The 24,345-nt window shown below is 37.1% G+C and overlaps 1 long non-coding RNA gene across 4 annotated transcripts in view; it reads left to right on the forward strand.

Moving 5' to 3' along the window:
* LOC113623809 (uncharacterized) overlaps positions 1–15,300 on the forward strand; it is a 576,501-nt gene extending 561,201 nt beyond the window's left edge. For 3 of the 4 annotated variants that reach the window (XR_003434080.1, XR_003434081.1, XR_003434079.1), the window contains one exon: positions 9,612–10,184. This is a non-coding gene — a long non-coding RNA (uncharacterized LOC113623809). Of the gene's footprint in view, positions 1–9,611; positions 10,185–14,941 lie in introns of those variants that run through there. The other variant, XR_003434082.1, reaches the window with a different exon arrangement.
* Positions 15,301–24,345: the final 9,045 nt, after the last annotated feature.

The raw sequence follows: 24,345 nt of genomic DNA on the forward strand, positions 1-24,345 counted from the left end.
TTATATTTGGTAGTGTATATATGTCCATGCCACTCTCTCACTTCATCCCAGCTTACTCTTCCCCCTCTGTGTGTCCTCAAGTCCATTCTCTACGTCTGCGACTTTATTCCTCTTCTGCCCCTAGATTCTTCAGAACCCGTTTTTTTTTTTAGATTCCATATATATGTGTAAGCATACGGTATTTGTTTTTCTCTTTCTGACTTACTTCACTCTGTATGACAGTCTCTAGGCCCATCTACCTCACTACAAATAACTCAGTTTTGTTTCCTTTTATGCCTGAGTAATATTCCATTGTATATATGAGCCACATCTTGTTTATCCGTTCATCTGTCAATGGACATTTAGGTTGCTTCCATGTCCTGGCTATTGTAAATAGAGCTGCAATGAACATTGTGGTACATGACTCTTTTTGAATTTTGGTTTTCTCAGGGTATATGCCCAGTAGTGGGATTGCTGGGTCTATGGTAGTTCTATTTTTAGTTTTTTGAGGAACCTCCATACTGTTCTCCATAGTAGCTGTATCAATTTACATTCCCTACAGTGTACCTACAATGCAAGAGGGTTCTCTTTTCCCCACACCCTCTCCAGCATTTATTGTTTGTAGATTTTTTGATGATGGCCATTCTGACCAATGTGAAGTGATACCTCATTGTAGTTTTGATTGGCATTTCTCCAATGATCAGTGATGTTGAGCATCCTTTCATGTGTTTGTTGGCAATCTGTGTATCTTGGAGAAATGTTTATTTAGGTCTTCTGCCCATTTTTGGACTGGGTTGTTTGTTTTTTTGATATTGAGCTGCATGAGCTGCTTGTATATTTTGGAGATGAATCCTTTGTCAGTTGATTCGTTTGCAAATATTTTCTCCCATTCTGAGGGTTGTCTTTTGGTGTTGTTTATGGTTTCCTTTGCTGTGCAAAAACTTTTAAGTTTCATTAGGTCCCATTTGTTTATTTTTGTTTTTATTTCCATTTCTCTAGGAGTTGGGTCAAAAAGAATCTTGCTGTGATTTATGTCATAGAGTGTTCTGCCTATGTTTTCCTCTAAGAGTTTTATAGTGTCTGGCCTTACATTTTGGTCTTTAATCCATTTTGAATTTATTTTTGTGTATGGTGTTAGGAAGTGTTCTACTTTCATTCTTTTACATGTAGCTGTCCAGTTTTCCCAGCACCATTTATTGAAGAGGCTGTGTTTTCTCCATTGTATATTCTTGCCTCCTTTATCAAAGATAAGGTGACCATATGTGTGTGGGTTTATCTCTGGGCTTTCTATCCTGTTCCACTGATCTATCTTTCTGTTTTTGTGCCAGTACCATACTGTCTTGATTACTGTAGCTTTGTAGTATAGTCTGAAATCTGGGAGCCTGATTCCTCCAGCTCCATTTTTCTTTCTCAATATTGCTTTGGTTATTCGGGGTCTTTTGTGTTTCCATACAAATTGTGAAATTTTTTGTTCTAGTTCTGTGAAAAATGCCAGTGGTAGTTTGATAGGGATTGCATTGAATCTGTAGATTGCTTTGGGTAGTAGAGTCATTTTCACAATGTTGATTCTTCCAATCCAAGAACATGGTATATCTCTCCATCTGTTTGTATCATCTTTAATTTCTTTCATCAGTGTCTTATAATTTTCTGCATACAGGTCTTTTGTCTCCTTAGGTAGATTTATTCCTAGGTATTTTATTCCTTTTGCAATGGTAAATGGGAGTGTTTCCTTAATTTCTCTTTCAGATTTTTCATCATTATTGTGTAGGAATGCAAGAGATATCTGTGCATTAATTTTGCCTAGTTTTGGTATCAGGGTGATGGTGGCCTCGTAGAATGAGTTTGGGAGTGTTCCTCCCTCTGCTATGTTTTGGAAGAGTTTGAGGAGGATAGGTGTTAGCTCTTCTCTAAGTGTTTGATAGAATTTGTATGTGAATCCATTTGGCCCTGGGATTTTGTTTGTTGGAAGATTGTTAATCACAGTTTCAATTTCAGTGCTTGTGATTGGTCTGTTCATATTTTCTATTTCTTCCTGGTTCAGTTGTGGAAGGTTGTTCTTTTCTAAGAATTTGTCCATTTCATCCAAGTTTAGTAATACAATGCTACCTCAAGAAACAAGACAAACCTCAAACAACCCCCCCTTACACCTAAAGCAATTAGAGAAAGAAGAACAAAAAAACCCCAAATTTGGCAGAAGGAAAGAAATCATAAAGATCAAATCAGAAATAAATGAAAAAGAAATGAAGGAAACAATAGCAAAGATCAATAAAACTAAAAGCTGGTTCTTTGAGAAGATAAACAACACTGATAAACCATTAGCCAGACTCATCAAGAAAAAAGGGAGAAGACTCACACCGTTACCTTTCCATTGTACCATAGAGTAGAAAATTCTGAAAAATAGATATGTACCTATAGAAAGTGCTGTATGTCTCCTTCCTACGATGGATCCAGGTCCACATCAAGATATCAATTTCTTTCTAGGATATAGTAACTTGCATCATCTTAATGTCTTCCTGAAATTTTTCCATTTCATCTTTGCATGTGTATGATATATTGACTAATCACAGACTGCTCTCTTTGGAGATATTTGTCAGGCTCTAATTTTTACTTGGACTTAATCATTCTTGAGTGTGAACTCAGGTTCTAAATAGGGGCCTTCCTCTAAATCCTACGTTACATCCACATACCAAGATTTGAACACTTATCCCTGGGGATTCTACCAGCGTACCAGGGAAGTACTCTGAAACCTTGGAGCAGATAGGCCCGTCTACAGTCTCAGTCAAGAAGTTCTTAAACTTATTATAGCAAAGCAACACTGCTCACCTTAAGGAGCAATCTACAACATGTAAATTCTCAAAATGTATTCTTTGGTTCCTGTACCTTGTACTCTGCCACCTGCTCTCTTTATTTTCCTGGTTTCCACGTAGCTCCAGCTCTCCTCCATTCACTTGGTTGGTGTGTTTACATCTAATTTTGAGTGTTTTTTCTTGGAAAAAACATCCAGTCTCTCTTTCAGATGCCCTCTCCTTCCCCCTGCTTCTCTCCCCAAAATGGTATCTGGGTATGGCATGGGGGAAGGAAGCTGTGAAACTTAGGGGACACCAAGGTGTGAGGGTAGGAAAAATCAGAGTCAGTATCCCTCCATCTTGCGCAGGTGACATGTCTTGTCCTGCTGGCATTTGCAGCTTGTTTGTGACTATTATAACTTACAGTCTCGTCTCCTGCCTTCTTTACTTTCCACTGGCCTGCGACAAGTGGTTCTGCCCTTAACCTTTCTTATGGATTTGCTACACTTCGCCATAGAGTCCCATCCAGGCCTGAGGTTTGTCACAGAGCAGCCATACTACAAGGGGAGTCGGGACGGCTCTAAACCAGGACCTTTCTTCACCTGACCATGCTGTGCTGCCATGTTAATTTGTGTCCCAGGTTAGGGAGCTTTTTCTGAGGCTCAAGACGGGAAGTAAGTTGTATGCTCTACTCTCCCCATCATCAGTATTTACCTAAGGCTCACCTTCCCCTTTCCAGATTTGGCCCAGAGAGAGGAAAATCAGAGCATGAATGTTTGACCTGTTTATTCTCCTTCCCATCAGTCCCAGAGTCAGAAAATGTGTAAAATTTTCATTTCTCTCAATCACATCCTTCTACCAGTAAGCGCCAAGACTTCTTTCTGAGTAGGAATATCTTTTCAACTACATGGATAAGGCATGGGGTGGATAAAAGTATTTGGAAACTCCTCTCAAGACCATTTGTGTCAATTGCAGAGTTGTTATCTAAAATGTAAATGGCAAGGCAAAATTATTTTCTTTAACGTGAAGGGTTAAAAGAAATTTGCCTTGCCACTTATATTTTAGAAAAAAATCACATCTTTAACGTCGAGTTCTAAATCAATAAGGTTATCTTTGGCTAAGTACTTAACTGAGAGCTTATCTCTCTATTGTTTCACTTTTGGTTCTTCCAATATCAAGTACCTGGAGGAACTGGATCTATACAAGAAGGCTTTCACATCACCATTTGGATAGCCAAAGTCACAACCACAAATGATGTCTGAGAGAGATCTAAACGGGAGATAAGGGGTGGCATACCTGTTCTACTCAATCTTCATTTTTTTTAAGTCAGATTTATTGAGATAGATTTCACATACCATATAATTCACCCACTTAGAGTGTACAATTTTTCAATGTTTTTTTCTTGCATATTGACAGAGATGTGCAATTATCATCACTGTCAATTTTAGAACATTTCATCACCTGAAAAAGAAAGCTCATGCCCTTTAGCTGTCGCTTCTCATCACCTCTCCTCCCCCTCCCCCAGGCTTAATCAACAACCCACTTTCTGTCTCTAGATTTCCCTATTCTGAACTTTCATACGAATGGGATCATGTAGTATGTGGACTCATATGACTAGTTTCTTTCATTTGTCACAATGTTGTCAAGGTTCAGCAAGCTGTAACAAACATTTAGCAGTACTTCGTTCCTTTTTATGGCCAAATATTATTCCATTGTGTGGCTACGTCATATTTTGTTTATCCATTTGTCTGTTGATAGACATTTGAGTTGTTTCTACCTTTTGGCTATTGTGAATGATCCAGCAGTAAACATTGGCTTACATTGGCTTACCTGTTCCTGAAAACAGGAACACAAACAGATGTTCTGGATATATTTATTGCTGGATATGATAACTCTGCTAAACTTTTTGAGGAATCACCAAACTTTTCCACAGTGTCTATTATATGTTACATTCCTGCCAGAAGTGCACAAGGGTTCCAATTTCCCCATATCCTCACCAACATTTGTTATTTTCTCCTCACCAACATTTGTTATTTTCTATTTTTTATAATAGCCATTCTAATAGATGTGAAGTGGTATCTCATTATAGTTTAAATTTGCATTTACCTAGTGATATTGAGCATCTTTTCATGTCCTTATTAATCATTTGTATATCTTTGGAGAAATGTCTATTCAAGTCCTTAGCCTATAATTGGGTTTGTGTTTTTTTGTTGTTGTGGAGTTACAGGAGTTCTTTATATATTCTGGGTATTAATCCATTACCATGTATATGATTTGCAAAAATCATGTTTATAGTTTTAGCTCTTAAATTTAGGTCTTTGATCCATTTTAAGTTAATATTTATATATGGTGTGAACTTCATTCTTTTGCATCTAGATATCCATTTGTTCTAGCCCCATTTGTTGAAAAGACTATTCCTCCAGTGAATGGTCTTGGCACCCTTGTTGAAGATCAATTTATCTTAGAAGAGGGGATCTTCTTTTTGTCTAAGTCAGATTATATATTGATAACTATTTGTGTTATAGAAGAATAGCTTCAAGAAAAAAATCTTCATGGACATTCTAAGTGTTGATTAGTGATGGACTATTACCAATAGCAAAATCAGTGGCAAAACCATTTTCAGAAAAAACAGTTCTAATCATTTGTTTGGTGACTCATGGCAGAAGTTAATTCTATAAGAGCAGTAGACAATTAGGTATGGACAGAATGCAGATTTGCACTCATGACAAAATACTATTTTTTTCAAAACCAAAAAGTGAATGTATCTGCAAACTAACAGTAATGTGATCATAATCAAAGCTTTGACCCTCAAGCAGGGAATACCTTGCCTCAGAGTGTATAAGCAACTCATGTGTAATTTCTACTGACAGTAAAATTACAACACAGCACAGATCTTTGTCAGCAATATCATGACTGCTTTAAATGTGAAGGTCATATTACAAAAATTACTGAAACTCTTTTGATAAAGATATTCCACAGTACTTTACCAAGATCTGAATACTCATCAAAATATTGCTATATTCAAATTAGAACCAATAAGCAAAGTTTAAATATGTTTCCTAAGAGTTCCTAGAACTATTTATTATCAATTAATACAATTTAATTTGTATGAATTACATAGTACAGTAATTATGTTTTTCTTTTAAGTATTTCAAATTCTTTATCTGTAGTTAACACCAAGGTGAAATAAAAGTTCTATTCTTCTTAATCAGAGAACCAGGAAAGTAAACTTAGCTACTCTCTGGAATAATTAGGAGCCTTTGAGTGTGTGTATGTGTGTGTGTTTATATGGATGTGGCTGTGTGCCAAGAAAAACTCAAGTAATTAGGTTGGAAACTGCTACTCCTAATGGAGATTCCAACATTTATTAAGAAAACTTAATGAGTTTTAAGACGAGTATATATTATTTAGATACAACATGGACACACTTATTAGCCTAAATACTTCTAATTAGCATTAATAAATGTATTCACTGAACATTCAGAAATAATACCCCTGCCTGCTCTTCCTGGATGAAGTAACCACTTCATTAATCTTAATATCAGTGCTCTCCCATTAGTATGTAGTACTGGTAGTTAATAACAAGAAAAGCAATGCTGCCACAAAAATGTCTTTCCATATTAATATGGCAACACTAATTGCTGCCACAACACTAATTGCTGCCTAGCTCCTAAAATAGTTTGAAGAGAAAATCACAGGTATTTGGGGTTTTTTTGTTTTTTCCTATTTTTTCTGAAAGAGTGCCTAGTGACACAATTCTCAGCAAGACCTGAGTAAGCTAAAGTCAAAATAACTACTCAATTATTTAAAAAGCCTGAGTTCTGAAGTATTCTTTCAGCACTTTTTTCAGGAAAATGTTATTTCTTCTGTTCTGTGTCTAAGGTGATCCTTCACGCTTACCCAGCTCTGCCATAAAGCCTTTGGTATCTGATGTGAATGCCAACACTCTTAACAGTGAGTTCAAGCTTTGAAGTTTTAACTGGTCTTATTCATTTCACTTTAGGAACAAAGAAAGTTGGGGTGAGGTTGAATGGAAGAGAGAAATTGGGTGATAGATCAGGCTGGCCAACTTAGTCCATATTGGTCTTCCTTGCATGGAATTTTCTTTCTCCTTTAACTTTGCCTACTGGTTCCAGGGAAGTCGACATAATGCCTGCAGGATCACAGACATTGAGTAACTTGTTTTCTTGAGACTTTATGAACAACATAAATCTTTAATCAACGTAAATAATATAATCTATGCATATCTCTTTTTCATGGAAAGACCTATCCTTTGCACATTAGATCATTTTTTCCAGATTTGGGGAGAAGGCATTTTTGTTCCACTCCTCTGGGATCCATGTAAGTATGATGGCAAAATGAGGATGAGAAAGGAGTTGTAATTTCAAGTTATTTTTACTTCTGTGTCTCTCCATCCCATTCCCCACCTTTACTTTCACTTCCCCTATCCCTAGGGGCCTTATATTTTCTCTCTCCTCTTTTCCCTTCCTCCCCCATCTCCAGAATCAGATCAGAGATCAATGTAGACCTGGCTCGCCTGGCACTGCTAGAGGGTCTTTACCCAGAGATTCTAAGTTGGTGAGGGGAGTAGAACATCACGAACTTCTCTCAAGTCAGTACACAGGGTGAGCTACAAACTCACATGATTTCTTGCAGCATCACAGTAATACCATAGCTCCCAGTATTAGTCATCCATTTATAGCCTCCTGTCTGAATTTCTGATGCCTAGTTCATCCAAGTAGTAGAAGGAAGAAAACAAATAGAATCATGATTTTCAACCATGATTGATTGAACATTAAAATTGCCTGGGGGTGCTTCTTTTAAAAAATGATGCTTGAGCCCCCAGTTTTACCAGTAAATCAGAATAAATACTGAAGCCCACACTTTAATTCTTTATATGCTTTTCAGGTGGTTTTCATAATAAGCAGATGAGGTTGAGAACCACAAAATCTAGAAGCTAGAAAGGCAGCTACAGGCATTCTTGGCCCTGGGCTAGAGTTACAGGTACAAATAATCGCAGCTTTTGGAGTGTTAGACCACTTAGTTTTTTTTGTTTGTTTGTCTGTTTTGCGGTACGCGGACCTCTCACTGTCGTGGCCTCTCCCGTTGCAGAGCACAGGCTCCGGACGCGCAGGCTCAGCGGCCATGGCTCACGGGCCCAGCTGCTCCGCAGCATGTGGGATCTTCCCAGACCGGGGCACAAACCCGTGTCCCCTGCATCGGCAGGCGGACCCTCATCCACTGCGCCACCAGGGAAGCCCCAGACCACTTAGTTTTTAATGAGTGTCACTTGCTACTTAAAAATCATGCGAGATACACCCTTTGCTTCTAAATCAAATTTCTAAGCCTGATTTTCCAGCTTCTTCATTCTCCCGTAGGCAATTTATTGTCCAGCCATTTGTCCAGCCATTTCACATTGTTTCTTGCCTTGTCCACCTCTCTGACTAGACTGAGCTCCTGGAGAGCATGGACTGTGGCTTCTCATCTCTGTAGACCTGAGTATAACTCAATGCCAGACACAAATAAGTGACACAAAAATAAGTCCAGAATCGTGTGGATCATCTCGGTTGGACATAAGTCAATCTGAAATGAGGCTTATATAATATGTTTTCATGGACAACCGTCAACTTCAATGTATAGATAGCTTTACTTATTCAACATTTATTGTGAAATTATAAAGTGGACATTGTGCTGAGACCTAAGGACACACTGTGAAGTGGACGTGAGCTGCCTTTGGGGAACTCACATTTTAGTGCATGTCATTTATACATACTGAAAAGCATACAAAGAGGTGAGGAAAACATGCTTTGGTTCAGCATGATAAATATAGACATTAGATTAACTATTATATTTCTCATTTATGCTTAATTGTCATGCAATACAATAATAAAAATATTGTTAAACATATGTCAGATTGACTGTGTTGTAAGTCATATGTAGGTACAACACACACCTCTGCTAACATATTTTTAGTATTCTACTCCCAATATATCAATAGTATGGCTGTTTGCCAACAAACTGATTCAACTACTTGTTCCTGGGGAATCTTCCATAATTTATACAATTTATCCCTTATTTAAGAAAGGATATTTCAGGGCTTCCCTGGTGGCGCAGTGGTTAAGAATCCGCCTGCCAGTGCAAGGGACAAGAGTTCGAGCCCCGGTCTGGGAAGATCCCACACGCCGTGGAGCAACTAAGCCCGTGCGCCACAAATACTGAAGCCTGCGTGCATAGAGCCTGTGCTCCACAACAAGAGAAGCCACTGCAATGAGAAGCCTGCGCGCCGCAACTAGAGAAAGCCTGAGGGCAGCAACGAAGACCCAATGCAGCCAAAAATAAATAAATAAATTTATATATTAAAAAAAGGATATTTCAGAGAGGTTAAGAAAGATAAATGAAGTACCACAGGGAGAGACATATAGGAGTTGATGAAATTAAATAATGTGGGCATAAAGAACATGGATTTGGGAACATTGGGAATGGATGGCAGGAGTTATACATAAATGTATATGTACATGTCAATCCCACACTGCTGTATTTAAAATAGATGACCAACAAGGACCTACTGTATAACACAGGGAACTCTGCTCAATATTCTGTAATAACCTAAGTGGGAAAAGAATTTGCAAAAGAACAGATACATGTATAACTGAATCACTTTGCTGTATACCTGAAACTAACACAACATTGTTAATCAACTACACTCCAATATAAAATAAAATAGAATAAAAGTATACGTAAACTTCCATTGTATTTAAAGGCACCCCCTTGCACTATTTTAAAAAGGAATATTAAAGGAAAATAGTTTCCTCCAATCATTAATTACTCCTTTTTCCTTCTTTCTAGCCAATAATCAGAGCTTATAATGATGTTGACTCTGAGTTATGAAAAGGAAAAGGGTGGTTAAATATAAAACTAAAATATTAAAACAGACTTAAGAGCTGCAGCTCAACATCAGAATTGCTTTGACGAGAAATGTATCTCTTTGGATAGAGAATACATTTTACTTTTCAAAGTTATGTCAAATTACATAACTCTTTGGGGCTTACATATCGTGAATCAAAGTTCTGGAATAACGGGGAGAGTGTAGGACAAACGGGACCTCGGCACCAGAAGCAGAAGAGGACAATCCAAAGACGAATGGGCTTTTCCGGACAAGGATCAGACTTCTCCCTGGAGGGAGAGCTGACCTCCCACAGTAGAGCAATGGCTACATCAGCTGCTTGCTACACTTTTACAGATCAAAATCATGAACCAAATACCTGGTAATGAACCACCCCCAGCTGCCACTCTGTGCCCTCCCAAGAGTGATTTTGATTGAAATGAATTTCTTTTCAAAAATAGCAATGCCTAGGTCAACTAATCTGTGACAAAGGAGGCAAGGATATACAATGGAGAAAAGACAGTCTCTTCAATAAGTGGTGCTAGGAAAACTGGACAGCTACATGTAAAAGAATGAAATGAGAACACTCCCTAACAAACAAACACCATACACAAAAATAAATTCAAAATGGTTTAGAGACCTAAATGTGAGACCGGACACTATAAAACTCGTAGAGGAAAACATAGGAAGAACACTCTTTGACATAAATCACAGCAAGATCTTTTTTGATCCACCTCCTAGAGTAACGGAAATAAAAACAAAAATAAACAAATGGGACCTAATGAAACTTCAAAGCTTTTGCACAGCAAAGGAAACCATAAACAAGACAACCCTCAGAATGGGAGAAAATATTTGCAAAGGAATCATCGGACAAAGGATTAATCTCCAAAATATATAAACAGCTCATGCATCTCAATATTAAAAAAACAAACCACCCAATCCAGAAATGGGCAGAAGACCTAAATAGACATTTCTCCAAAGAAGACATACAGATGGCCAAGAAGCACATGAAAAGCTGCTCAACATCACTAATTATTAGAGAAACGCAAATCAAAACTACAATGAGGTATCACCTCACACCAGTTAGAATGGGCATCAGAAAATCTACAAACAACAAATACTGGAGAAGGTGTGGAGAAAAGGGAACCCTCTTGCACTGTTGGTGGGAATGTAAGTTGATACAGCCACTATGCAGAACAGTATGGAGGTTCTTTAAAAATCTAAAAATAGAATTACCATATGATCCAGCAACCCCACTACTGGGCATATACCTAAAGAAAACCATAATTCAAAAAGACACATGCACCCCAATGTTCATTGCAGCACCATTTACAATAGCCAGTACATGGAAGCAACCTAAATGCCCATTGACAGAAGAATGGATAAAGAAGATGTGGTACATATATACAATGGAATATTACTCAGCCATAAAAAGGAACGAAATTGGGTCATTTGTAGAGACGTGGATGGATCTAGACATACAGAGTGAAGTCAGAAAGAAAAATATCGTATATTAACGCATATATGTGGAACCTAGAAAAATGGTTCAGATGAACTGGTTTGCAGGGCAGAAATAGAGACACAGATGTAGAGAACAAACTTATGGACACCAAGGGGGGAAAGTGGCCGAGGTGGGTGGTGGTGGTGGGATGAATTTGGAGATTGGGATTGACATATATACACGAATATGCATAAAATGGATAACTAATAAGAAACTGCTGTATAAAAAAATAAATAAAATTTAATTAAAAAAAAGCAATGCCTAATGCAATCATCTTTGTCACTGGTATTGACAGTGTGGCTCTAAAATTTAGTCTTGCTCTGGGTCTGGCATCTTTTGAAACATATAAGAAGAATAATGGAGTGAACATACAGGGTCTCGTTTCACTCTGAGCAATATAATTTACTCCGTGGGAATCATGAAAGCAAAATTAGAAAGAGATGAAGGCTTTGGTTAGCCTGCAAGACCTGCCTATCCTTGTCTGATTGGTTTGCTTTTCATTTTCTGAAGCACAACCTAGGGCCTTATAACCAACTTGCTGCCTCAGTTGAAATATGCTTTTGTCACTGGGAAATGTATTTCCAATTCCCAAACAGAAGTTGCATTTCCAATTCCCAAACAGAAGTTGCTGGACAGAAGTACAATTACATTCCAAAGCAACATACATATTTGATACGTTGCAAGTCTTTTAGAGACATGTTTTTTACCCCTTGTGTTAAAATAGAATTGAAGGACCAAAGGCTTTTATATAGTAATAAGGAAGTATATGGTAAGACTCTTGTTCTTCCCACAGAATCTATCTTAGAGAAAATAACTCAGTAATTACTTTCTCTTACAGTAGAGATGTGTTGCTTTGTGGACAATGGAGCACTAAATAGATTCTACAATAGACATTTAATGGATATATCAATAGCTGTCCTGGCCTAGGCAATAAACTCAACAAGTGTCATCAAGTGAAATGGGTCCAGATTTTAGTTTACTACTTTTTAAGAAACCTACTTTTAAGTATGAAGCCTTTTGAGAAACCAGATACTACTTCAAGGTTTATATTAACAGTGATAAGTCATGTTGATATTATGTACTTTTTACATGATGTGGTAAGAATGGCATTTACCTCTGTGGTCTTCTTCCCCAAAATCCATCACCTCAGTCTAAAACATCAGACAATTCCCAATGGAGGGACATTCTGCAGAGTACCTAAACATTACTCCTCAAAACTGTCCAGGTCATAAAAATAAGAAAAATCTGAAAAACTGTCACAGCCAGGAAGAGCCTCAGAGGACATGAGACTAAATGTAAAGTGGTTGGCCTCCTTGGTGGCGCAGTGGTTGAGAGTCCGCCTGCCGATGCAGGGGACACGGGTTCGTGCCCCGGTCTGGGAAGATCCCACATGCCGCGGAGCGGCTGGGCCCGTGAGCCGTGGCCACTGAGCCTGCACATCCGGAGCCTGTGCTCCGCAACGGGAGAGTCCACAACAGTGAAAGGCACGTGTACCGCAAAAAACAAACATGTAATGTGGTATCTTGGCTGGGGTCCTGTGACAGAAAGAGGACATTGGGTAAAAACTAAGGAAAGCTGAATAAAGGATAGACTTCGGTTAATAATAATGCATCAATATTGGTTAATTAATTGTGATAAATATATCATATTAATGTAAGATGTTAATGGTAGTGGAAACTGGGTACAGAATCTATGGGAATTCTCTGTGCTATCTTTGCAACTTTTCTCTTAAATCTAAATCTATTCTAAAAAAAGTTTATTAACAGTGAAGCTCTTTATTTTTTCCTGTACTAATATTGTATTAATATTGCAGAATTCATTTTACAGATGAGAAAATTGAGAGTCATAGAATTTAAGTGATTTTGAGCTACATGACTACACATGTAAATAGAAGAATAAATACCTGAAATCAGGTCTGCTCATTTTCAAGGGCAGCGCTCTTTTTACCAGGTTTAAAGTCTGAGTTTCTTTCAAGGGTTTGAACACACATCCCGACTGGCAACTTAACAGCTTATCTCACTAACTCACTTCCTTCAAGTCTTTGCTCAAACCTTACCTCCTCCAGTGAGTCTGTTCCGACCACTGCATTTAATATGACACAGAAATTCTGCTTTCTTTTCCCTTAACACTTCTCATCTTCTAACATACCATATAATTTATTAATTTATTATCATGCTTGTTGCTTATTGTTTATTTTCCCCCATTAGAGTATGTTATAGATCACAGATCTTTATTATATTCACTGAGCACACCAAACAGTGCCGAGCACACAGAAGGTTCTTAATAAATGTCTGCTGAATGACTGAATCAAGCAATCTCAGACCAGTTGGAATTTCTGGGGAAATATCTTCTGTTCTTTGAGTAAGGTCTTTGCATATTCTCAACTCACATGATTCATTCTACAGAGGTGGGAAATTATTTTATTTTGTTCATCCTCTTCATTTTAATTTACCTGTCATGACCTGTGCTTGTAGCCGTCCTTTCTGTATCTTAATTTTTTTGTGCTTTTGACCCTTCATTCCTCCGAGTCCTCTTCCTGAACACATACTGCTAACACTAACTACACAAAAAAGATAACAAGTGTAGGTGAGTGGGTGGAGAAAAGAGAACCCTTGTACACTGTTAGTGGGAATGTTAATTGATATAGTTATTATGAAAAACGTATGTAAGTTCCTCAAAAACTTAAAAATGGAACGACCAGTATTTCCACTTCTGGGCATATCTCCAAAGGAAATGAAATCACTATCTTGAAGAAATATATGCCGTATCACGTTCACTGCAGCATTATTCATAGTCATGATGTAGAAACAACTTGAGTGTCTGTCAGTGGATTAATGGATGAAGAAAATGTTGTATGTATATATAGTGGAATATTATTCAGCCTTAAAAAAGAAGGAAAGCCCGCCATTTGCAACAACACGAATGAATTTGGAGTGCATTATTCTAAGGGAAATAACCCAGAGGAAGACAAATGCTGTATCTTCTCACTTGTATGTGAAATCTAAAAAAGTAGAACTCACTGAAGCAGAGAGTTGAATAGTGGTTGTCAAGGCCTGGGGAATGGGGGAAACAGGGAGATATTGGTCAAAGGCTACAAACTTACAGTTATAAGATTAATAATTGTGGTGATCTACTACTGTACCAAATACTTGAAATTTGCTAAGAGAGTAGATCTTAAGTGTTCTCACCACACACACACACATACAAAGGTAACCATGTGAGGTGATGGATATATTAATTTGCTTGATTGTGGTAATCATTCCACAGTGCATACATATATCAAATTATCAATGGTATATCTTAAATATATACAATTTTTTTATTGGTCAATTATACCTAAATAAAGCTGGAAAATAAAGTAAAACTATAGTGTCAGTAGTCATTGATATGCAGTTATATCCATTTATTCCTTGTCATTCTGAAATAAATTTCTATAATACCATTCTTATTCTTTCATATAGCCTGTAAATTAGGAAAGCAGGTCTCATTTTTTTCCTATGTATTTCCTAAATATTTGTCTGTAGGAACCGATATTATCACAGGATTACTGAGGAAGCCTGAAAGGGTCTCCTGTTTCTTTTCTTTCATTCATATTGCATTGCCTTTCTCCTGCTGTTGAAATTAAAGAGCATCTCCCAGCAACATGTCAGCCATTGTTATGTCCATTTTCCCCTGATACATATATATCAGAAAACCATAAATGAGCGTGATCAAATATGTTGTGAAAACTCTGTGTCTAAAGGGATTAACTTATGCCATATGCATTATCTACTGTGTTCATTATTTCTGCAGTTGAAAAGGAGCAGTTTGGGATTGGTGGTACCTCGCTTCACCTGATCAGAGAACTTTTGTGGAAGCTGTTACATTTATGTGCAACAATAAAATATTTCAGAAACTAAATGTGCATGTGAGGTTTGTCTCCTGTACCTCCCCTCTCGTGTAGTAAGCTCAGTATATTATCAAAGCCACTCCATTAGCTGTTTAGAATCTAAAAGGAGGCTCTTCTGAGTACAGGACAAGGCTGAAGTTATAAACCCCCCCGAGACCGACCATTTGTCATCGATACTAAAAATGGAACCTAATGACCTATAAGATCTTTTTCAATTATAATATTCATTTTCCATGCATTCAACAAGTGGTTATTGAGAAATTACTATACAAAAGATTATTAAAAGCACTGAGGGAGCCATGTGGATAAAACAAGAAGAACATTGCCCTCAGGTAGCATACACGCCAGATCCTAACAGATAAAGCAAAATAGAAAGCAATATACTACAAAAAGAACGTAAAAAAGTATAATATCAGGATATCTCAGCAGGGAGACGAAGAAGGAAGGGACACCTACTGGAGGAGTTCTAGTAAGACCCTGAGATAGATAGCGTGGAATCAGGCAGATGGTGGTATGAAAAGTCAGTGGAGATGCATTTTCATGAAAAAGATACTTGTTAGACATGAATGCTTGGGAGAAAATGAAGAGTATACATTTAAAGTAAGGAAACATATGTAGAAGAAGAGAAGAATCGGTAATTGAGCGCTCCATGAACAATAACATTTAAGGGAATGATGAAGAAATTGACACCTGTAGTTAAGCCAAAATAGAAGAAAAACAAGAAAATATTAGTTTCCTGCAAATCAAAGGAGTAAAGAGTCTAAAGAATGAGATCAGCAGTGTTAGATGCTCAAGAGGGTCTATTTAGTGAGTGGTGAAATGAGCCATTGGGTTAATGATTTTTAGTTCACTGGTGATCGTATCGAGGTCGATTTCAAAATGAATAAAAAATCTAAACTGATATGAGTTAAAGAATAGAAGGAGCTAAAGAAGTGGAAAATAATTAGAGGCTTAGCTTAAATAATGTATCAGTGAAGGAAAAGAATAACAGATGGTGATGTTTTGAGTGCAAGGTAAGGCTGCAGTAAGGTTTTTAAGGATGAAGGCAGTTTGAACAACATCCAGACAGACAGAATGGAATCATATTAGAAAAGGAAAGAATGAAGACACAAGATTAAAGGTAACTTTTGAATCAAGGACCTGGGGAAATTGAGAGGGATGACTGAGTACATACGTGGAGTTAGCGCTTTGAAGAGAAAAAGACACATGACTGACTCTGAAATAAGAGTGCAATTCATGTACTTTTAGGGGAGAGATGGGGCAAGCAAGTTACAGGGTCTCATGCAGATTACATCCATTTTGTCTGGGAAGTAAAAGACAAGCCTCCCCCCACCATTTTCTTTAAGAATAAGGTATTTAAAGGAAGAAAGAGGTCTGTAGAAGTATAATAAAGTGACAGTCTCTATCATGTTTAAACTTCTGTAAATCATTTGCAACCAACAGAAGTGATATACTCAGAACTGTTCTTTTGGAAGAGTATCTCTCAGTGTGATGTATTGTGAATTGAGAAGTTAAAATGAAGGGTAGTAGACAAGCTAGAAAACTACTGAAATCGTCCATGCAAAAAGCAATGAGTGTTTTATTTGGAAGTATTAGTAGTGAGAGTAAGAAGGACAAAAATAAAACATGCAGCATTGGGCAATTATTTTCTTATGCCAATTTTTACACCTAATATTTCATTTATTTTTATTATCAATCTGAGTTGATAGAATACGTTTTGTATAACCCATCCTACAAATTAAAAAAATAAGAGAAGTTAAATAACTCTCTAAGAAAACACAAAATTGATTATAAACCAGAGTCAGAACAAAGTTGCCCTCACTTTCTGTCCATACATTTTATCATTAAACTACATTAAAGTCACTACCTCCAGTCCAGAATTCTAGTGTGACATTTTTTTCACTCTTTTTTTCTATATTCAACCACCAAAACCTGTAGGTCCTCTTTTCTTCACATGACCCCAATTATCCTTTCCACCTCTTCCCCACACTCTTGCTTTATTTAGTTTAGATCCTCATCATGTCCTGCCAGGACACTAAAAAGAGGCATCAGATGATTTCCTGCCCTTCCATTGCATCCTTGGCCATGAAAAATCTTGTCATGACACTCTCCTGTTTGTAGAAGATAAATTAAAATTTGACTTTTTGCATGAATCTGAATGCATATTCCTAGATGATAACTTGTTTTCTGACTTAGAATATTATTTCCCATAAGACTGTGTTCAGGGGCTATTGACCCATTCCCGCATCCACATTTATATTACTTTTCTCAGCCTTATATAGCAAAGTCTATAATTTAAGCAGAGACTTAAGCAAAAGATCCAATGCTTTCGATTAATTTGGACTTTTGTTCATAAATAAGTTTGAAAAATCTCGATCAGTTCAGGCTAGATTTCCTTTTAAAATTATGGAAATTTTTATTATTTTTGTTTTCTTTTTTCTTATAATATAATTGGTCTTCACGACCTCTACAGTACCTAGATAGAAGATGCATAAAGTCATCAATGATAAAACTTTAATATATTTTTAGTTAGCAATAAATTCCTCCGCCAGTCAACTGAATAATATAAAGATTTTAATAAGCACATCAATCAAACTGCTAGAAAGCCTCACACTAAACTTGTGCTTATCCTAGAGTGCAAAGGCTTGATATTCTAATTCCAAAAGTCTAAATGACCTTAGAATGATAAGCTAATGAATATAGCTCAGTTTGTTCCTTCTATTAACAATAATATTATTAATTTCTTTGTTATGTATATGGAGAAGGGATATTGAGAAGATGATTTTTTTTTAATGAAGTGTTTCTCTTCAGTGAACACATTTCTAACTTGTAGCTTCTAAAGTATCACCTGATGCAATTTTACCTGATGTAGATCTGAGATATGTCCATTAGCAACTAAATGAAAAATACTTTACGGTCCTTACCACGAAGCATTAATGTGATTCAAATAAAGTAATCTGGGTAGTCCTTGCAGTATTTGTGAAAACTTTCCCCTTTATGACCTTTGCTAGCATATTTGAGTAACAAAATTGAAACAGATTAAAAATAATAATTTTTCCAATTGGTGGAGTTTCTAAATTCACTCAGTGGAAGCAAAATCAGCATATTCATGGGACATCAATTTTCATTGCTTCATTCCCTCTTAATTGATGAAAATTCCTGAGACTACACAGAGAACCTTCTTTGTATTCCAGCCATAGGTGTTTCTATTAAATTAGTCTTACCTATGCTCCCTCAAAGAACAATTAATGCATTAGATCATAGCTAAAGTCACTCAAGAAAACCGGTGCTACAAATAGAAAAACTGAAAAATCTTATTCACCATTTCTTTGATCATAGTCTTTAAATTGAAACCAGAAGTTGCCTATGCTTCTGTCAAATCAGTTGGAACTGGTTTGAAAGCTCAAATTGAAGTTCATATACTCAACTAATCAAAGGCTAAATGAACTGCCTGAAAGTCTAACAGTGTGATGAAGAGCCGTGGAATTTTTCATGTAAGTTGGTCAAGTTACCTCTGCATGATATCCTACAACTGCTATAGTGCTTTATATTATCATCCCACTCTTGCTTGATGACTACAAAATGTTTCATGGAACCCTTAGCAGTAGTAGAACTTAGCAAAAAAGCAAATCTCTAGTGTGCATAAATATATATGCTTATAAATATATCATAATATTTTCATATAGTTAGAAAACCCTAATTATGCTTCTTTCTATTAAAAATTTTGAGGAATTAAATGTTCTTTGTGTGATAGTCCTATGATGTTTGGTTTGTATTGTTATTTTGCTTTATCCCAAAGTACTTCATGTGGCTCTTAAGAGCCATTCAGTGCTCCTAACCGTCCAGTAATCTTGCATGAGTTCAAATCTTATATATTTCCCTAACTCTCGATTTGGAGGTATTAATGTGTAGGACTAAGTAGGGTATTGTTATATGTATTTTCCAAACAGAAATTTGGGACATATCCTATAACAACTCATTTTAGGAAGAACAGTATGTAGATGAGTAAGGAGAGTGCTCAAGGTCTTATTGTCTTAATTACTCAGGGTGCACCAGAGTCTCCCGAGTTTGTCAACGTAAGTCTTTGGGGCCACATAACAAACTAGGTACAGGAGTCCTGATGTAATCTGACCAGAGAGGAATAAATGAAATTATTATCTCTTTGGTCTAATACTTGCAGTGAAGTCTAAGATTTATGATTGTATTATCTTTATTAGCAGCTGAATAGAAAACTTCAAGTTATCCCTTTCCATGTGTAGAAAAATGGCTCTTTGTATCTAAATGTATGAATTTGCATTTGTCTCTACTTAATTTCCTATTCATAAATTTTATAAACATTAGCGTGGCATAGGTGTAACATGAGCTGTTGAGTAAGACAGAGCTGGGATAAAATTTTTCTTCTGCCACTGGTTATGCCATTTAATTTTTATATGCCTTTTAAAAAATCAAGAATAATAATGTCTATTTTGGGTAGTTATTACCAAATGAGATGCAGTGTATAAAGCGGCCTAGTCAGCACAAAGTAGTTACTCCAAAATGTAGTAATTAGAATTATGATTACTATTTCTGCTCAATACTTGTAGAAACTTGATTCTGTCATCTTGTATATTAGATAGCCCAAAAAAGTCATAACTGTGCTTTACTTTTATCTATATTCAATCATTGATACAAATGTTAGGGAAAAACAAAGACAAGGTCGAGAACATGATGCAACAAAGACTTCATTCTAGGTTGAAATCTATTCATTAATGAATAATTGGCACATAAATATTCAACCAGCTACGGAGCAGTAAAATGTGGTAATTATTTAACCCCATAGATAATCGCAGGGTATCAAGAGGCATTTTCTTGTACACCCTGCTTAAATGCACACAAACATGGACGCACAAATACACACACGCAACAAACATGGGCATACCCATACCAATGTTAAGAGAAAATATCAAGCCGTTCTAGCAAGTCTTGTTGTTAGGTGAGCCTATGCTAACTCTTGGTAATTGCCAATTCTGCCACTACTTACTCATAAAATTTGTTTAGCTAGTTCTTCAATGTATTTCTTCATTCCTGTCATCTGCTATTTTTATCTTCTTGAAAATTAAAAGAACCTTTTCTCATCTGATTTCTGTTATGAGGCCTTGAGTTCATTTGTGATCACATCTTCTATGTCTACTCTCTAGCAGGATTTCAATTCACTGAGGCCTAAAGATTTAAGTTAACTCAAGGGAGCTTATCACTCTCTCTCATTCTCTCCCCAAGCTATACTTATGCTGCCTCCACACCATCACTTACATTATGTCTACTTTCATTATTACTATTATTTTATTCAACTTGAAGTTTGTCTTAATAATTTTATGACAGAGCTTTCTTACAATTCTGCACTACTTGAGGATTGTTTGTTCATACCACCTCTACAGCACTAATAATACAATTTATAATGTTGTGCATTAACTTTTCTCATCTTATATTTACTTTTTGTAGACCCTATTGTACCTTGAGCACAAACTGTGAGAAGTAAAAATTTTTAAGCACAGTGTGTAGTGATAAGACTTCATGAGTCAGATAATTGAATTCTGGTCCTTCAATGATCATTGAAGAACATCACCGAACCTCTGCTTCTTTATCTATAAAAAGTTGAAGTTGGACTACATGCACTTTAAATATCTCTTCAAACTCAAAATGCTTCTACTAGTGTAATAGCCTATAAGCTCCCCAAAGCAGGAGGCATATGTGTCCTGTTCATTCTTAGCTCCCTGGGCACTTAATATTGTAAATAGCATATATTCATTCATTCATTCAACAAAATTTCATTGCATATAAGCTACTCTTCAAGGTACTTGGCCTAAAGAAATAAATCCCTACCCTGATGGATTTTCTAGTAAGAGAAGAAATAATGACCAGTATTTTAGAAGTTTATTAGTGATGAATACAACAGGAATAGTGATCAGAAGTGCCAGGGTTGGGTTTGCATTTTTCAGTAGAGTGGTCAGTGTAGGCCTCTCTGTGAAGGTTACATTTGAGCAAAGATTAGAAGGATGTGGGGGTGAGCCATACAGAGATAATGGAGAAAGGGTTTTCCTGGAAGCAGGAAGAACCAGTGATACTTCCAATGTTGTGACTGTCCAATTGACCAGGAAGGAACCAGAGAGACTAGAACTGAAGAGGTCAGAGAAGCAGCAGGGAGCCAGTGATGGGCCTTGTACTTCATTGTGAAGACGGTGACCTGACCTTCCTAAGATGGGGAGCCCTTGGACAGTTCTGAACCCAGAGGTGGCATGATCTGATTTATATTTAAAAGGTAACGCTGGCTGCTAGGTTGAGATTAGACTGTAGAAGGAACAAGGAATAGGAGCAGGAATACAATCTAGAAATGATGACGGTTTTGACAAGCAGTGGAGGTGGTGGGAAGTGATAGGGTTTTGAGCATATTTTGAAAGTAGAGACAACAGGAGTTTTTGAAAGAAACAAAAATCAAGAATAACTCCAAAGTTTGGGGCCTGTCCAGTGGGAACGATGGAGTTACCACTAACTGAGCTATAGTGGAGCAAGTTTGTGTGGGAGGACCAGGAATTTAGTTGGATATATTTGGTTTGAGATGTCTATTTGGCATCAATAATTGCTCAGTAAATGTGTTGACTGATTATATTTAACATGTGTAACATATTTTCTTTTGTATATATCACATGTAATCAGAAAAATTAAAATTGTAAGAGCTGGCTTTCAAAACCCTTCTTCATTAGAAAAAATTTTTCCCCACTGTATTAATATTGCCTATCTTAGTGCAATGGAGGGGAAAAAAGAAATTCTCAGGATTTAGAGGAGTAGATAATTTGGTATGCAGTGATTGATGAAACATGCGATTGCCATAATATGCAAAAGTAGGGCAAATTTCCATTATATTTTTAAATAGTATAGATCAACGTCCATTTGAGAAAAATCTCCATTAGAATGCACAGTCTGCATGTATTTTTTTTGTTTAGATTTGCAGTGGGTAAAAAAGGTGCTCTTAGTGAAAAATTGTGAGAACTTCTGCAGATATTTGAAAACATTTTAATTCACATAATTGCAAAAAGTGCAAAAGCTGTTAGTAAAAAACATTATTATTTTTCATTATTTTAATTGATTAAACAATTTCCAGTAAACAGATGTTTCCCTAGACCTAAATCTTCAATCACTGGATGATTAGGATCACAGCCTGTCTTTATCGCTTAAATTGTCTCAGTGTTGGTAATGGCAGCTTACATGTTTGTGTGAGTAGCACAAATATATACACAATGTATATTTATATGTGTGTGTGTGCTTAATGCATTACAAAAGCTTATTTTTTTAACATTTAGGCTTTATGCTTTATTCATTATTGCACGTGTGCCAAAACATCCTTGCAATGAAACATAAAAAAACACGATGGGGAAGTTCAGCAATTACCTTCCAGAAAGTAGAGGGAAAATAAGAACCATAAACTAAAGGATACTTTCATAGTATAGTTCAGTGGAAATTACCCCAAATTTAATTATTCCAAAATTATAGGGAAAAAAGTGTACCAGTTTTATTACTTAGTACGTTTTGGAAGTCAACATTTTTGTGTATCATTTTGTTTTTGCAAGGTTTTCTTAGGGTATTCTGAGCATTTATCTAGCGGAGTCTATAGGTAGAGATCCTGGATCAGGACAAAACAAGCTCTCTAACTACTACACGGGGACATCCCCATTTCCAAGGCCTAAATAACATACCCTCAGCCCAGTGCTCTCTGCCCTAATTTGAACCAGTAAACAATCTTCAAGCTTTGAATTCAGCTTCTTAGAAATCATGATTGCAGGAAAGTCATGTGTTGCATAAGAGAGTGAAATATGAGAAGGAAGAAATGGAGTGACATCAGCAAGATGGTGAGATAGAAGTTTCTAGTGCCTGTGCCCTCACAGAAACATCAATTTGAATGACCATCCACACATGAGAATACCTTCACAAGAGGTAAAGGTTCCAGGTGAAAGATGATACATCTGGGTGGAGCACAGAAATAAGAACAATGCATTGATGACTATAGACAGGAAGTTTTATATTACCCACCTCATCCCTCCCCCAAGCCTAGGCAGCCCAGCTCCTCAGAGAGAGACACTTCCCAGTGGGGGAAGGAGAGTGAACTGAGCACCTGACCTCACTATGAACCTCAGTACCAGGCCAGCCACTGTGGCCTCAGGCACCTATGAATTCAGGCTCCTGACTGACCCCACACTCCAAACTGGCAGTTGTGACCCCTGCCTACAGGCCAGCACCTACAAACGCAGGCTCTGGGTACACCCCAGCACAAAACTGGTCCTCTTTTCCCCAGGATCCAAGCTGGCACCTGCGAATCCAGGTACCGCACTGGCGCCCATGAACCCGGGCTCCAGACCCGAACCTGCGGCACCAGGCCAGCAGCCTCGGTCCCAGGCTCCAAGCCCACGCCATCTGCCAGACTGGCTCATGGCTCTAGGCTGCAGGCCCACGCCAGTGCCAGACCAGTCCCTGTAGCACCAGGCTTCAGTAGACCCAAGGTCCAGCCTGTCCCAGTAAACCTAAGGTTAGCAGAAGGAAGTAAATAATAAATATTAGAGCAGAAACAAATAAAATAGAGACTAGAAAAACAATAGAAAAGATCATTAAAACTAAGAATTGGCTTTTTGAAAAGATCAAGTTGACAAACCTTTAGCTTGACTAAGAAAAAAGAGAGAAGACTCAAAATAAATGAAATCAGAAATGAGAAGGAGATATCACAATTGATGCCACAGAAATACAGAGGATCATAAGAGACTAATATGCACATTTGTATGCCAACAAATTGAATACTCAGGAAGAAATGGGTAAGTTTCTAGAACCACACAAGCTACCAAGATTTAATTATGAAGAATTAGAAAATCTCAACAGACCAATATCAAGTAAAGAGATTGAATCAGTAACCAAAAACCTCAACAGTAGTCAACAGGTACATAAATAGATGCTCAACATCTACTTGAGCATTAGAAAAATGCATATCAAAACCACAATGAGATATCACTTCATGTCTGTTAGAATGGCCATCATCAAAAATGTAAGAGATAACATATGCTAGTGTGGATGTAAGAGAACCCTTGTGCACTGTTGGTGGGATTGTAAGTTGGTGCAGCCACCATGGAAAACAGAATGGAGGACCCTCAAAAAGTTGAACACAGAACTACCATATGATCAAGCGATTTCACTTCTGGGAATATATCCAAATAAAATAAAAACACTAACTCCATAAGCTGTCTGCACCCCCATGTTCATAGCACCATTATTTACAATAGCCAAGACATAG

Source organism: Aethalodelphis obliquidens, unplaced genomic scaffold (assembly GCF_003676395.1).
Source record: "Aethalodelphis obliquidens isolate GAN/ISIS:26980383/991018 unplaced genomic scaffold, ASM367639v1 scaffold12, whole genome shotgun sequence".
NCBI classification, from domain to species: domain Eukaryota; kingdom Metazoa; phylum Chordata; class Mammalia; order Artiodactyla; family Delphinidae; genus Aethalodelphis; species Aethalodelphis obliquidens.